A 14,145-nucleotide genomic window follows, 5' to 3' on the forward strand; every position below is an offset into this window, starting at 1 on the left:
GACTTAGCTTAATTATCTGGAGACAGTTGATGTAAGACAAAGAAAGCAGTAGTAGTATGTTCTTTCTAATACTTCTTAATTCTTCCTGTTAAAGAATAAAAGTAGATAAATTAAATATTTAATAAGATGCGACATTAAACTCATCTTTGGAATCTAATTTGTGTGGTTTCTTTCATGAACACTGCTATCCCTTTTCTGTTAAGTGGCAGGTAAGAAATAACCAAAGATCTTTGGAAACAGGCCTAGCATGGAAAAAAAGTATAGCAGACTGCTTACAAGAAGCAGTCTAAGGCTGATGTTTAGTGAGCCTGTTCCATTACAGCCATACAGTTATAAATTGGTGTCAATCTCTTGGTTTGGTGTTTATACCATGCCAATTGTTAAACTTTTTTTTATAAACCTTGACTGTAACCAAGAAGTATAGGAAGGCAGCTTGGGTTCTGGGAAGGTCATAAGGAAAGAATGACTTTGGGGGCAGAGGAATTTGGGAAAAATTGGAAATAATTATTATAAAAAACAATAATGTATATTGTTTTTTATAAGTGCTATTCATACTGATAATCAGACCAATGTTTTTGAAAATGAGGCAACATAAATACAGATAATGAAATGCTTTTCTAATGTGAGGTTAATAATAAGGGCAAACAAAATTTCCTTGGTTCTCTGTTTTTCTCTAACATGCACAGGAAGAAATGATAGCTTCCTATGAAAGGGAAGTAGTGTAGTAGAGAAAGTAGTGTTTTCAAACATTTGGAATTTGTGGACCATGTGATGGGTCTTCAGTGCATACCACTGATTTTAGATAAACACAAAAGAATAATTCAAAATGTTTTTATTGTAAGATCAAAGCAGTATTTTTAAATCAGTATCAGGAAAAGCAATGATTGTTCACATTATTGTACCACCACATTAATGGTGAAAGACTTACTAAAGTCCAAGTTAAGGTTTCATATTTAACTGATTTCTTTTCTTGCTCTTAGTTTTATTAAATTAGCCCCACCTTTGAATTATAGATTTGGGAAGAGCAGCAAGTATATGGTATTTCTATTAGATGTTTTAGGTATTCAAATGGACACAAAAATTATTACAGTAATTCTCACTGAAAACTACATCAAATTGACAAATGTATGGCACTCAACAGGAAAGTTGAATATTTTAATTTGGGAGATGGCAATGTGTGAATCTGTCCTTTTGGTTGAATTCAGTTCTAGGAAATATGTTTTCAGATTTAGTGCAGTAATTGAATATGGTTTTAAGTCTACCTACTTGTTAGAAAAGAGTAAATCTCGGCCGAGCGTGGTGGCTCACGCCTATAATCCCAGCACTTTGGGAGGCGGAGGTGGCCAGATCACAAGGTCAGGAGTTCGAGACCAGCCTGGCCACTATGGTCAAATCCTGTCTCTACTAAAAATACAAAATTATCTGGACATGGTGGCATGTACGTGTAGTCCCAGCTACTTGGGAGGCTGAGGCAGAAGAGTTGCTTGAACCCGGGAGGCAAAGGTTGCAGTGAGCCGAGATCGTGCCACTGCACACAAGCCTAGGCGACAGAGCCGAGACTCCATCTCACAGAAAAAAGAGTAAAACTCTTTGGTTAAGCTGTTTGTATGATTATTTAGTCTGCATATTTTGTTACTAAGAATTGTGGCCGAGCGGGGCACAGTGGCTCACGCCTGTAATCCCAGCACTTTGGGACACCGAGGTGGGCGGATCACTAGGTCAGGAGATCGAGACTATCCTGGCTAACATGGTGAAACCCCATCTCTAGTAAAAATACAAAAAAAATTAACCAGGTGTGGTGGTGGGCGCATGTAGTCCCAGCTACTCGGGAGGCTGAGGCAGGAGAATGGCGTAAACTGGGGAGGCGGAGCTTACAGTGAGACAAGATTGCGCCACTGCACTCCGGCTTGGGAGACAGAGCGAGACTCCGTCTAAAAAAAGGAATTGCGGCCGGGCACAGTGGCTCACACCTGTAATCCCAACACTTTTGGGAAGCTGGGGCGAGTGAGACCAGCCTGGGCAACAGGGTGAAACTCCATCCCTACCAAAAATAACAAAAAAAACTAGCTGGGCATGGTGACAAACACCTGTAGTCCCAGCTACTCAGAAGGCTGAGGTGGGAGGATTGCCTGAGCCTGTGAAGTGGAGGCCACAGTGAGCTGTGACTGCACCACTGTACTCCAGCTTGGGAGACAGAGTGAGACCCTGTCTCAACAACAAAAAAGAATTGTAGCCAGTCATGGTAGCTCGCGTCTGTAATCCCAGCACTTTTGAGGCTGAGATGGGTGGATTGCTTGAGGTTACGAGCTCAGAACCAGCCTGGGCAACATAGCAAAACCTTGTCTCTACAAAAAAAAAAAATTTAGCCAAGTGTGATGGAGCACACCTGTTGTAAGTCCTGGCTACTTGGGAGGCTGAGGTGGGAGGATCTCTTGAGCCCAGGAGTTTGAGGCTGCATTGAGCTATGATTGCGCCACTACCTTCTAGCCTGGGCAACAGAGTGAAACCAATCTTAAAGAGAGAGAGAATCATAATTTTACTTTCAAATGCTATGTTCAAGCTGATCACTATACTGTCATAGAGGTATGGTACTTGAGTTAGCCACTTAAAATCATAGATATGGTTTAATGACATCAATGTTACAAAAAAATGAATATCTGCTAGGCATGGTGGCTCACGCCTATAATCCCAACACTTTGGGAGGCCGAGGCAGGCAGATCACCTGAGATCAGGAGTTCAAGACCAGCTTGGCCAACAAGCCAAGAGACCAGTAGAGACAAGTTGAAACCTTGTCTCTACTGAAAATACAAAAATTAGCCAGGCGTGGTGGCAGGCACCTGTCATCCCAGCTACTTGGGAGGCGGAGGCAGAGGTTGCTGTGAGCCAAGCTCGCACCATTGCACTACAGCCTGGGCGACAGAGCAAGACTTTGTCTCAACAACAACAACAAAAAAGGTATATCCTTCATTTCAGTAGGTATTGTTAGCATATTTCCTCTTGACAAAACAGAAAAACAGTATTTCCTCCTGCTTTTTTTTTTTTTTCCAAATAGATGTGGGGTCTTGCGATGTTGTCCAGGCTTGTCTCAAACACCTGGGCTCAAACAATCTACCCACCTTGGCCTCTCACAGTGCTAGGATTACAGGTGTGAGCCACTGTGTGCCCAGCCTGCTGCTGTATTCTTAACATGCTGAAGATACCTGTTCAAGGACTGCAATTTTAATTATATTCACAATTTTCCATGCAGTTATTAACAGTGACTCAAGCCAGCTATTGTCTGTAAATGAAGCCATGTGTGAATTGGCTTTCAGATGGTGGGCTCTTCATTGCCATACACAAAGCTAGTGCTCTAGCCATTTTTGAACCAACTTTTCAAGTCAAGGTTCAAAAATAATTGTTGGTTAAAAGAAAATATCGCCGGGCGCGGTGGCTCAAGCCTGTAATCCCAGCACTTTGGGAGGCCGAGACGGGCGGATCACGAGGTCAGGAGATCGAGACCATCCTGGCTAACACGGTGAAACCCCGTCTCTACTAAAAAATACAAAAAAATAGCTGGGCGAGGTGGCGGGCGCCTGTAGTCCCAGCTGCTCGGGAGGCTGAGGCAGGAGAATGGCGTGAACCCGGGAGGCGGAGCTTGCAGTGAGCTGAGATCCGGCCACTGCACTCCAGTCCGGGCGACAGAGCGAGACACCGCCTCAAAAAAAAAAAAAAAAAAAAAAAAAGAAAATATCTTCTTCTAAAAACTTTTCAAAAGTTGCTTGTATTTCTTCATTAACATATTACATTCATATATGCTAAGAGTTGATTCGTACTCTGTAACTAGTGGCTTCATGCAGCCATAAAACAAAATACTTAAGAGCATACATCTGTGATAATAATTGTTCTTCTTCTCTGTATAACACACATAGCACATAATGTTCAATAGTGTCATCTGGTGATAGAATTTTGCCAGTAAATTGTTTTATTTCTGAGCACATTTGTCATTAATTTTGCAGCTGACAGTAGTTGAATCTGTTTTGTTAAAAGAAGTACCTTTGACTATTATTTTGATCTTTTAATGACAGAATTCATAGTGGAGGCTTTGGTTGGTTTACTGGAGTTGTTGAAAATGATCTGAACACTTCAGTGGCTTCTTGTCCCTATTTAATAGTATATCACGGTACATGGGAACAAGGATGTCTCCTAGTACAGAGTTATCACTCCTAGTTTACTGATCACAGCTCATTCTAACATCAGTCTTCACTATAAAATCATACTGTTACCATTTATGGCATTCTGAGTTAAATGTATTTTTCACTTTTACTCTTTTGAACCATTGATTAATTTCCCTAAATTTGGGATTTAACACAGTATGATAGTAACAACAAAATATATGTTTAACCAATGTAAACAACTTACATGATGTGGAAGTATGTTAGCCCTTTCCATTTTCCTTATTATGATAGTGTTTTCTTAACTTATCCTTGTAGAGCTTGGGTGATCCTTAGAATGTAACAGCAATAAAGAACCTAAAAGGATTTCTATGAAAGTCATAATCTTCTCAAAATTTGTGAAATGTTTGTGATCAAAGCTTTTATCACTTTTTTCTCAACCTGTCTGTAAACCAGTTAATAGATTGCCAGGGACTGCCATTGGTCCCCAAAGACACTTGATAAACACTGACTAGAAGAAGGAATAAAAGACAGAAGATACAGAGAGGGAAAGGTGATGATGGTTAATATTCTATGAGATGATCTCTGTGCAACAGATTTTGTGTTGTTTATTTTTTTAACTTTTCAAATGGATTTAGCCTCAGTCTGGCTGGTGCTAGCTGGCCAATTCTGCATCTTTTCTGATACTTGGTCATGGAAGGAATGAAGAGGTAGTATAAGTGTATGTTCTTCATTGTTAATAGGGAGTTACTTATTGTGCTCAGTTGTGAAAAACTTAGAGGATTCATCGGAGTTTTATCCTTCTCACTGTTTGCCAGCCATGTTACAGTTTGCTTTTTTCTTTTTTCTAGTGAGTTAAGTCAGTTGTATGTATGCACCTACTTAAAACCTTGCTACTCAAAATATGATCTGAGGACCAGCAACATTAGCATCATTGGGAGTTATTAGGAATGCAGAACACCACCCCTTTTCTCCACCCCCCTTTTACTGAATAGAAGTCTGTTTTTTTTATTTTATTTTATTTTTTTATTTTTTAAAGACGGTATTTTACTTTGTTGCCAATGCTGGAGTACAGCAGCATGATCATAGCTCACTGCAGCCTCAAACTCCTGGGCTCAGGCAGTCTTCTTGCCTCAGCCTTCCAAGTAGATGGGATTACAGGCATGTGCCACCACACCCAGCTAGTTTTTCTTTTTCTTTTTAGAGAGGGGGGAACACTATGTTGCCCAGTCTCAAACTTCCTGGCCTCAAGGGATTCCCAAACCCCCTTGGCCTTCCAAAGTACTGATAATGTAGGCAAGAACCACCACACCCAGCTGAAATGTGCATTTTAATGAGATCATTGAGTGATTTCTATGCACATTAAATTTAAAAAGCATTGCTTTAAAACATGAAAGGAATACCAACTGAGAAAAGTTTGTTTTATGAATAAAGTCTGTCCATAAACTTTGAGACCTGGTAATAACCTTGTTATTATACAGTGATATTAATTGATGATCCCGACCCTGTGTAGGCCTAGGTTAATGTGTGTACTTGTGTCTTAGTTTTTAACAAAAAAGTTTAAAAAGTAAAAATAATAAATTTTAAAAATAGAAAAAACCTTACAGAATAAGGATAAAAAATTTTTTGCACAGCTGTACAATATGTGTTTTAAGCTAAGTGTTAAAACAAAAGAGTCAAAAAAGTTAAATGTATAGAGTTTAAAAGTTACAGTAAGCTAAGGTTAATTTATTACTAAAAATTATAAATTCAGTGTAATAAGTGTACAATATTTATAAAGTCTGTAATAGTGTATAGTAATGTCTTAGGCTTTCACATTCACTCATCACCCATTCACTGAATCACCCAGGGCAACTTCCAAACTTCCAGCCTTGCAAGCTCCATTCATGGTTAAGTGTTCTATACAGGTATACCATCTTTTATCTTTTATACTATATTTTTATTGTACCTTTCCTATGTTTAGGAACACAAATACCATTGTATTATATTTGCCTATAGTATTCAATACAGTAATATGCTGTACAGGTTTGCAGGCTAGGAGCAGTAGGCTATACCATATAGCCTAGGTGTGTAAATAGGCTCTATGATGTTCACAAAACTACAAAATGGCCTAAGGACACATTTATCCCTGTGTGTGGATACCCATCATTGAGTAACACATGAGTGTATGTTAACTGGGTTTTTCAGAGATGGCCTTTATCAGGTTGAGACCCCGTCTATTTGTAATTTGTTAAGGGCTTTTATCATGAAAAACTGTTGGGTTTTGTCAAATGCTATTTCTCTATTGTTAATCATGTGGGTATTGTTCTGTAGTCTATTAATATGGCATATTACATTTGGTTGATTTTCATATTAGACCGGCCTGGGGTTCCTGGAATAAGTTCTACTTGGTCATGTTTGCTAATACTTTGTTGGGAACTTTTGTGTCTGTACTCATAATGGATATTGGTCTGTAGTTCTTTTGTGATATCTTTGGTTTTGGTGCTGGAATCATACTGGCTCATAGGATAAGTTGGGAAGTGATCCCTCCTTTATATTTTTTAGAAGAGTTTGTGAAGGATTGGTGTTTTTCTTTTTTTTTTTTTTTTTTTTTTTTTTTTGAGACGGAGTCTCGCTCTGTCGCCCAGGCTGGAGTGCAGTGGCCGGATCTCAGCTCACTGCAAGCTCCGCCTCCCGGGTTTACGCCATTCTCTCGCCTCAGCCTCCCGAGTAGCTGGGACTACAGGCGCCCGCCATCTCGCCCGGCTAATTTTTTGTATTTTTTTAGTAGAGACGGGGTTTCACTGTGTTAGCCAGCATGGTCTCGATCTCCTGACCTCGTGATCCGCCCGTCTCGGCCTCCCAAAGTGCTGGGATTACAGGCTTGAGCCACCGCGCCCGGCCAGGATTGGTGTTTTAAATGTTTGGGAACAGTGAAGCCATTTGGTCCTGGGCTTTTATTCATGGGAAATTTTTTTATTACTAATTCAATCTCATTACTTACAGGTCTATTCAGATTTTCTATTTCTTCTTGAATTAGTTTTGATAGTTTGTGTCTTACAAATTTGTTCCTTTCATGTATATTATCTAATTTGTTGGCATATGGTTTTTTATAGTATTTTTTAATCATCCTTTTCATTTTTGTAAGATTGGTAGTAATGCCCCTTCCTTAATTCATGATTTTAGTCATTTGAATCTTCTCTTTTTTTTCTGGTCAGTCTAGCTAAAGATTTGTCAGGATTGGCCGGGTATGGTAGCTCATGCCTGTAATCCCAGCCCTTTGGGAGGCCGAGGCGGGCGGATCACCTGCGGTCGGGAGTTCAAGACCAGCCTGACCAACGTGGAAAAACCCCATCTCTACTAAAAATGCAAAATTAGCTGGGCATGGTGGCGGGCGCATGTAATCCCAGCTACTCGGGAGGCTGAGGCAGGAGAATCACTTGAGCCCAGGAGTCAGAGGTTGCAGTCAGCCAAGATCACGCCACTGCACTCCAGCCTGGGCAACAAGAGCAAAACTCCGTCTCAAAAAAAAAGATTTGTCCGAGTTTTTTCTTTCTATTGTTGCATTCTCTGTATCATTTTTATCCACCCTAATATTTATGTCCTTTCTTCCTTCTGCTTGGTTTGGATTTAGTTTGCATTTCTCCTTCTAGTTTCTTAAGGTAGAAGATTAGTTGACCTGGGATCTTTTTGCTTTCTTTTTGTCCTTTTTTTTTTGAGACAGGGCCTCACTCTATGAAACATGCTGGGATGCAGTGGCACAGTCTCAGCTTGCTGCAACCTTGACCTTCTAGGCTCAAGTGATCCTCCCACCTCATCCTCCCAAGTAGCTGGGACTGCAGGTGCTCATCACCATACCCAGCTAGTTTTTGTATTTTTTTAAAATAGACACAGGGTTTTGCCATGTTGTCCAGGCTGGTCTCATACTCCTGAGCTCAAGTAATCAGCCCACCTCGGCCTCCCAAAGTGCTAGGATTAGAGGCATGCACCATCACAGCTAGCCTTTTGTTTTGTTTTATTTTTGAGACGGAGTCTCTGCAGGCCAGGCTGGAGTGCAGTGGCGTGATGTCAGCTCACTGCAACTTCCACCTCCTGGGTTCAAGCAATTCTTCTGCTTCAGCCTCCTGAGTAGCTGGGACTACAGGCATGCACCACCACACTGAGCTAATTTTTGTATTTTTAGTGGAGACAGGGTTTCACCATGTTGGCCAAAATGGTCTCGATCTCTTGACCTCGTGATCTGCCCACCTCAGCCTCCCGAAGTGCTGGGATTACAGGCGTGAGCCACTCATCCCCAGCCACCTTCTTTATTTTTCAGAGTCTTGCCGTGTTGCTCAGGCTGGAGTGCAGTAGTTGTTAACAGGTACAGTCAAGGCTACACTGCAGCCTTGAACTCATGGGCTCAAGTATCTTCCTGCTTCAGTATCCTGGTTAGCTGGGACTGCAGGTGCATACCACTGCACCCAGCTCCTCTTTCTGTTTTTGTTATTTTTAAATAGCTTTTAGAGCATTTGTGGGTTCACAGTAAACCATATGCCAGCCTCCACCCCTGACCACACACAGTGCTCACTACTTTCCCCACTATCAACATCTTATACCAGAGTGTTACATTTTTTACAGTCAATGAACTTAAGCTGACACATCATTACCACCCAAAGTGTCCATAGTTTACATTAGGGTTCACTCTTAGTTTTGACAACTGTATAATATATAATGTATAAAGGGTTCATTCCGGGTTTTGACAACTGGATAATGACATGTATCCACCATTATAGTATTATACAGAATAGTTTTGCTGACCTAAAAATCCTCTGTGCTCCATCTTTTCATCTCTCCCCGAGCTCCTGGCCACCATACATCTTTTTCTTTCTCCATAACTTTTCCTTTTCCACAAGGTCATACAGTTGGACTCATACAGTATGTAGCCTTTTCAGATTGTCTTTTATTTAGTAACATGCATTTAATTTCCTCTGTATCTTTTTGTAGCTTGATAGATCATTTCATTTTAGTACTGAATACTCTTCCATTGTCTGGATGTCCCACAGTTTATCCATTCATGTACTGAAAGACATCTTGGTTGCTTCCAAGTTTTGGCTATTATGAATAAAGCTGTACACATCCATGTACGGGATTTTGTGTGGACATAAATTTTCAACTCTGGGGTAAATACCAAGGAGCATGATTGCTGGATTGTATGATACAAGTATGTTTAGTTTTGCAAGAAGCCTTGAAACTGTCTTCCAAAGTGGCTGTACCATGTACCATTTTGCATTTTCACCAGCAATGGATGAGAGTTCCTGTTGCTCCACATCCTTGCCAATGTTTTGATTTGGGTCATTCTGATAGATGTATAGTGGTATCTCATTTTAATTTGCAATTTTCTAGTGATAAATGATGTGAAACATCTTTGCATATGTTTATATGCCATCTGTGTATCTTCTTTGATGAGGGGTACAAGTCTTTTGCTCATTTTAAAAATCAGCATGATAGTTTTCTAATTGTTGACCTTTAAGAGTTCTTTGGATATTTTGGATAAAAGTTCTTTGTCAGATGTCTTGGGCAGATCTTTTCTCCTTGCTTGTCTTCTCATTCTCTTAGTCTTCCTTCCTTCCTCCCTCCCTCCCTCCCTCCCTCCTTCCCTTCCTCCTTCCCTCTTTCCCTCCCTCCCTTCTTTCTTTCCTTCCTTCCTTCCTTCCTCTCACTGCAAGCTCTGCCTCCTGGGTTCACGCCATTCTCCTGTCTCAGTCCCCTGAGTGGCTGGTCGAGTGGCTGGGACTACAGGTGTGCCCACCACCACACCCAGCTAATTTTTTGTATTTTTAGTAGAGACAGGGTTTCACCATGTTAGCCAGGATGGTCTTGATCTCCTGACCTCATGCCGCGCCTGGCATCTTCTTTTCTAATGTCACTTACAACTATAAAATTTCCTCTAAGTGCTACTTTAGCTGTGTATCATAATTTTTGTTGCATTTTCATTTATCTCAAAATATTTGCTAATTTTTCTTGTGATTTCTTCTTCGACTCACTGATTATTTAGGAATGTGGTGTTTAATTTTCACGTATTTGTAAATTTCCCAGATGTCCTTCTGTTATTGATTTTTTTTTTTTTTTCTTTTTCCAACTTTATTCAGAATGTTCTGCCTTCAAGGTACTGATTGCACAAAGGAAATGTACCAGGTATAGTTACTGAGCTGGGGCCATCAATGGAGATGGAGCACTGCAGACCCCTAAGAGTTCAAGCCATGCTGGAGTGGGAAGACCTATCCACCTTCTGAACATACAAAGCAGAAGGCTCAGAGTCCTGGAGGCAGACTCTCTCCTGGTTTTCCTTGTGCCAATGGCAAAATACTAAACAAGTCTCCTCTCCTTTACTTCTAAGCCTAGGGATGCAGTCTCACTCCCTGGCACTCTGCTCTCTTCTAGTAGTAAGCCTGGCTGGTAGGGAACCACCCTGAGGGGTATGGGAAGGGGAAGTCTGTTCACTTTCCCTGTCTCCCAAAATACTAGAGGTGGGGTTGGCACCCTCCCCAGGCTCTCCGAGCCTACAGAGCTACTAGCCCAGTCTCCAGGCAAGGCCCAGGTGCCCTGGGACTCACCTCGGGGAGGGAGGTATAGGCATGGGGTGCTCATCTGTCCTGGCGGCTGCAGAGCCCTGCCCCTTTTCCGGGCGGCAGTAGGAATACAGAAGCTAAGCTCACCAAAATCCTGTTGGTTAATGTTTCTAGTGAATTTCCCAGAAACATTTTTAAGTAGACTACCAAACTACCCTTTCTTAATTAAAAATTCGTTAAACCACTAAAACCCCTCCCATGCACTTTTTCTTGCAAATCAGATATTTGTATAAACAAACAAAAATAGGAAGAAAAAAAAAAGAAAGGATATTTTCAAATGGAACTTACTTTTTAAGTGATGGAGACATGCACTTGGGGGTGGGTGGGTGTGAGTTTTCATTTGTGTTTTGAAATCTCAAATTAATGCGCATGATAAACTGTTATTGCTGGCACTGGCTTTACCCCAAGTGGCCAAGTGGCACTGTCTGACTCTCTGAGTCCTTGGTGGGTCGTCCCAACCTTCCCCTAACTCCCACCCTTTCCCTTTCCATTGACTTGGGACAGCCCTTGTCGATGAGCCAATCACAGTGGGAAGGGGGAGAAGAGGGGAGGTCACAGTGCATGGGGTTCAAGGTCACAGTGGGCGGAGCAAGGGGGATCACAGTGCAAGTAAGTCAGGTCGTTCCCTCTGCTCAAGTACAGCTGTCTGCCACGGCAGTGCAACCCGTGGCGGACGACCCAGGAGGCGGTGACGGCAGCAACGGCGGCATCTTTTCTTGCCTGCATTTATATGCGCTGTTTGAAGCCTTGTGACCCATCAGGACCCAAAGGCTGTCTGATCACATTATTGGGCTGCCTGCTGTCTTCAGGTTGGGAGATCCTGGTTGGCCTGTCGAGGATGGGTTTCTCCTGCTCCTCCTCGGGGCTGACACTGCCCAGGATCCACTTCCGGGCCTCGGCGTACTCGGCCTCTCGCTGTGCTAGGGACTTGACCGGAAGGGTGGGCCTGCTGGTGGAGTTGGGGCTGCTGACCACACCGTTGCTGGTGGGCCTCTTGAGGATGCGGATCTATGGAGGGGACCCCGCGGGTAGGCTATCGTCCTGAATCACAATGGGCACTTTGGGAGGAGATTTGGATTTCCCCACTGTCTGCCGCCTCTTCCCAGCTCTCAGCGACCTCCTCATCTTCCATCTTACTCGCCGCTTTCCCTCCTCCCTGTTATTGATTTTTTAATTTCATTTTGATCAGAGAGCATACTTTGTCTGATTTCTTAACTACATTAAAACTTTTTTTAATGGCCTAACATAGGTTTATCCTGGAGAATGTTCCATGTGCGCTTGAGAAAAACATGTATTCTGCTGCTGTTGGAGTATTCTATAAATGTCTAGTTGATTCTCTTATTTTCAAGTATTCTATTTCCTTGTTATCTTTTACCTGTTTATTATTTAAAGTAGAGTGGTGAGTGGTGTCTTGTGCCTATAATCCCAGCACTTAGGAAGGTTGAGGCGGGAGGATCATTTGTGCCTAGGAGTTCAAGACCAGCCTGAGCAACATAGTGAGACCCGTCTCTACAAAAAAAAAAAAAAAAAACTTTAGCCAGACATGGTGGCACATACTTGTGGTCTCCACTAGCTCAGGAGGCTGTGTCAGGAGGATTGCCTGAGCCCAGGAGTTCGAGACTGCAATGAGCTCTTATTGCACTACTGCACTGCAGCCTGGGCAACAGAGTAAAGCCTTATGTCTTGTTTTTTTTTTTTGAGACAGAGTCTCGCTCTGTCACCCAGGCTGGAGTGCAGTGGCCAGATCTCAGCTCACTGCAAGCTCCGCCTCCCGGGTTTACGCCATTCTCCTGCCTCAGCCTCCCGAGTAGCTGGGATTACAGGCGCCCGCCACGTCGCCCGGCTAGTTTTTTGTATTTTTTTTTTAGTAGAGACGGGGTTTCACTGTGTTAGCCAGGATGGTCTCGATCTCCTGACCTCATCATCCGCCCGTCTCGGCCTCCCAAAGTGCTGGGATTACAGGCTTGAGCCACCGCGCCCGGCCAGCCTTATGTCTTAAAAAAAAAAAGAGAGAGAGAGAGAGAGTGGGGCATAGAAGTCTCCAATTATTGTTAAATTGCCTGTTCCTCTGGTTCCTTACATCTTTGCTTAATTTATTTTGGGGCTCTGTTAAGTGCACGTATTTATAATTGTTACGTCTTTCTGATGGATTGTCCCTTTACCATTATAAAATATCCTTTTTTGTTTCTAATAGCAATTTTGTCATTAAAAATCCCTTAACTGATATTCGTGTAGCCATTTTAGCTCTCTTATATCTCATTAAGAGTAAATTCTTAGTTTTCAAGTTAAATTTTTGTCATCTTTATTTTATTACTTATGTATTTATTTATTTGAAATGGAGTCTTGCTGTGTGGCACAGGCTGGATTGCAGCTGCACGATCTTGGCTCACTGCAACCTCCGCCTCCCAGGTTCAAGCAGTTCTCCTGCCTCAGCTTCCCAAGTAGCTGGGATTACAGGTGTGCACCACCACATCTGGCTAATTTTTTGTATTTTTAGTAGAGATGAGGTTTCACCATGCTGGCCAGGCTGGTCTCAAACTCCTGAACTCCAGTGATCCACCTGCCTCGGCCTCCCAAAGTTCTGGGATTACAGGCATGGGCCACCGTGCCCAGCTACTTGTATTTTATTGTTGCTCTTTTTTTTTTTTTTGAGACGGAGTCTGGCTCTGTCCCCCAGGCTGGAGTGCAGTGGCCGGATCTCAGCTCACTGCAAGCTCCGCCTCCCGGGTTTTACGCCATTCTCCTGCCTCAGCCTCCCGAGTAGCTGGGACTATAGGCGCCCGCCACGTCGCCCGGCTAGTTTTTTTTTTTTTTTTTGGTTTTTTTTTTTTTTTTAGTAGAGACGGGGTTTCACCATGTTAGCCAGGATGGTCTCGATCTCCTGACCTCATGATCCGCCCGCCTCGGCCTCCCAAAGTGCTGGGATTACAGGCTTGAGCCACCGCGCCCGGCCTATTGTTGCTCTTATAACTAAACATTAACTGAAACTTCTTATATAGAATTTTTACCAGTAACCATCCTCAAAAAGTGGTTTTCAACTGTTAAGTGGAGTGTAAATGCTTAGAAGGGAAAGATGTTCCCTGGGGATGAATAGGACCAATTCCTGGGAGACACCTTCCTAGAGAATCTAGGATATAAAATTAGTAGTTGTAACTATTTTATTTTACAATATTTTAATATCAGTGGTAATATCAATAGCTATCATTTGCTAATAGGCCCCTATTGCCTATTTTTCCATTCTCGGTTTCATTCTAGGCACTGTGTCCATCACTTTGCCTATATTATTTAAACCTCTCAAAAGCTCTGCATAATAGATAGTGTCCTCAGTTTATAGATAAGAAGTACACTCAGCAAATTTATGTAATGGAAGCCCATGGGCTTCTAGCAAATAAAGCAAGGAGCCA

At 42.3% G+C, this 14,145-nt stretch overlaps 1 protein-coding gene and 1 pseudogene across 2 annotated transcripts in view; one reads left to right on the forward strand and one right to left on the reverse strand.

The window, feature by feature from the left end:
* Nucleotides 1-14,145, forward strand: part of MARCHF5 (membrane associated ring-CH-type finger 5) — a 63,286-nt gene that overhangs the window by 20,950 nt on the left and 28,191 nt on the right. The window lies entirely within an intron of this gene.
* Nucleotides 10,971-11,893, reverse strand: LOC117091725 (annotated as a pseudogene). The gene has a single exon (XR_004440517.1). The product of XR_004440517.1 is annotated as an SUZ domain-containing protein 1-like (transcript).

The sequence above is a fragment of the Trachypithecus francoisi genome, unplaced genomic scaffold (assembly GCF_009764315.1).
Source record: "Trachypithecus francoisi isolate TF-2019V2 unplaced genomic scaffold, Tfra_2.0 Contig01436, whole genome shotgun sequence".
Classification (NCBI taxonomy): Eukaryota; Metazoa; Chordata; class Mammalia; order Primates; family Cercopithecidae; genus Trachypithecus; species Trachypithecus francoisi.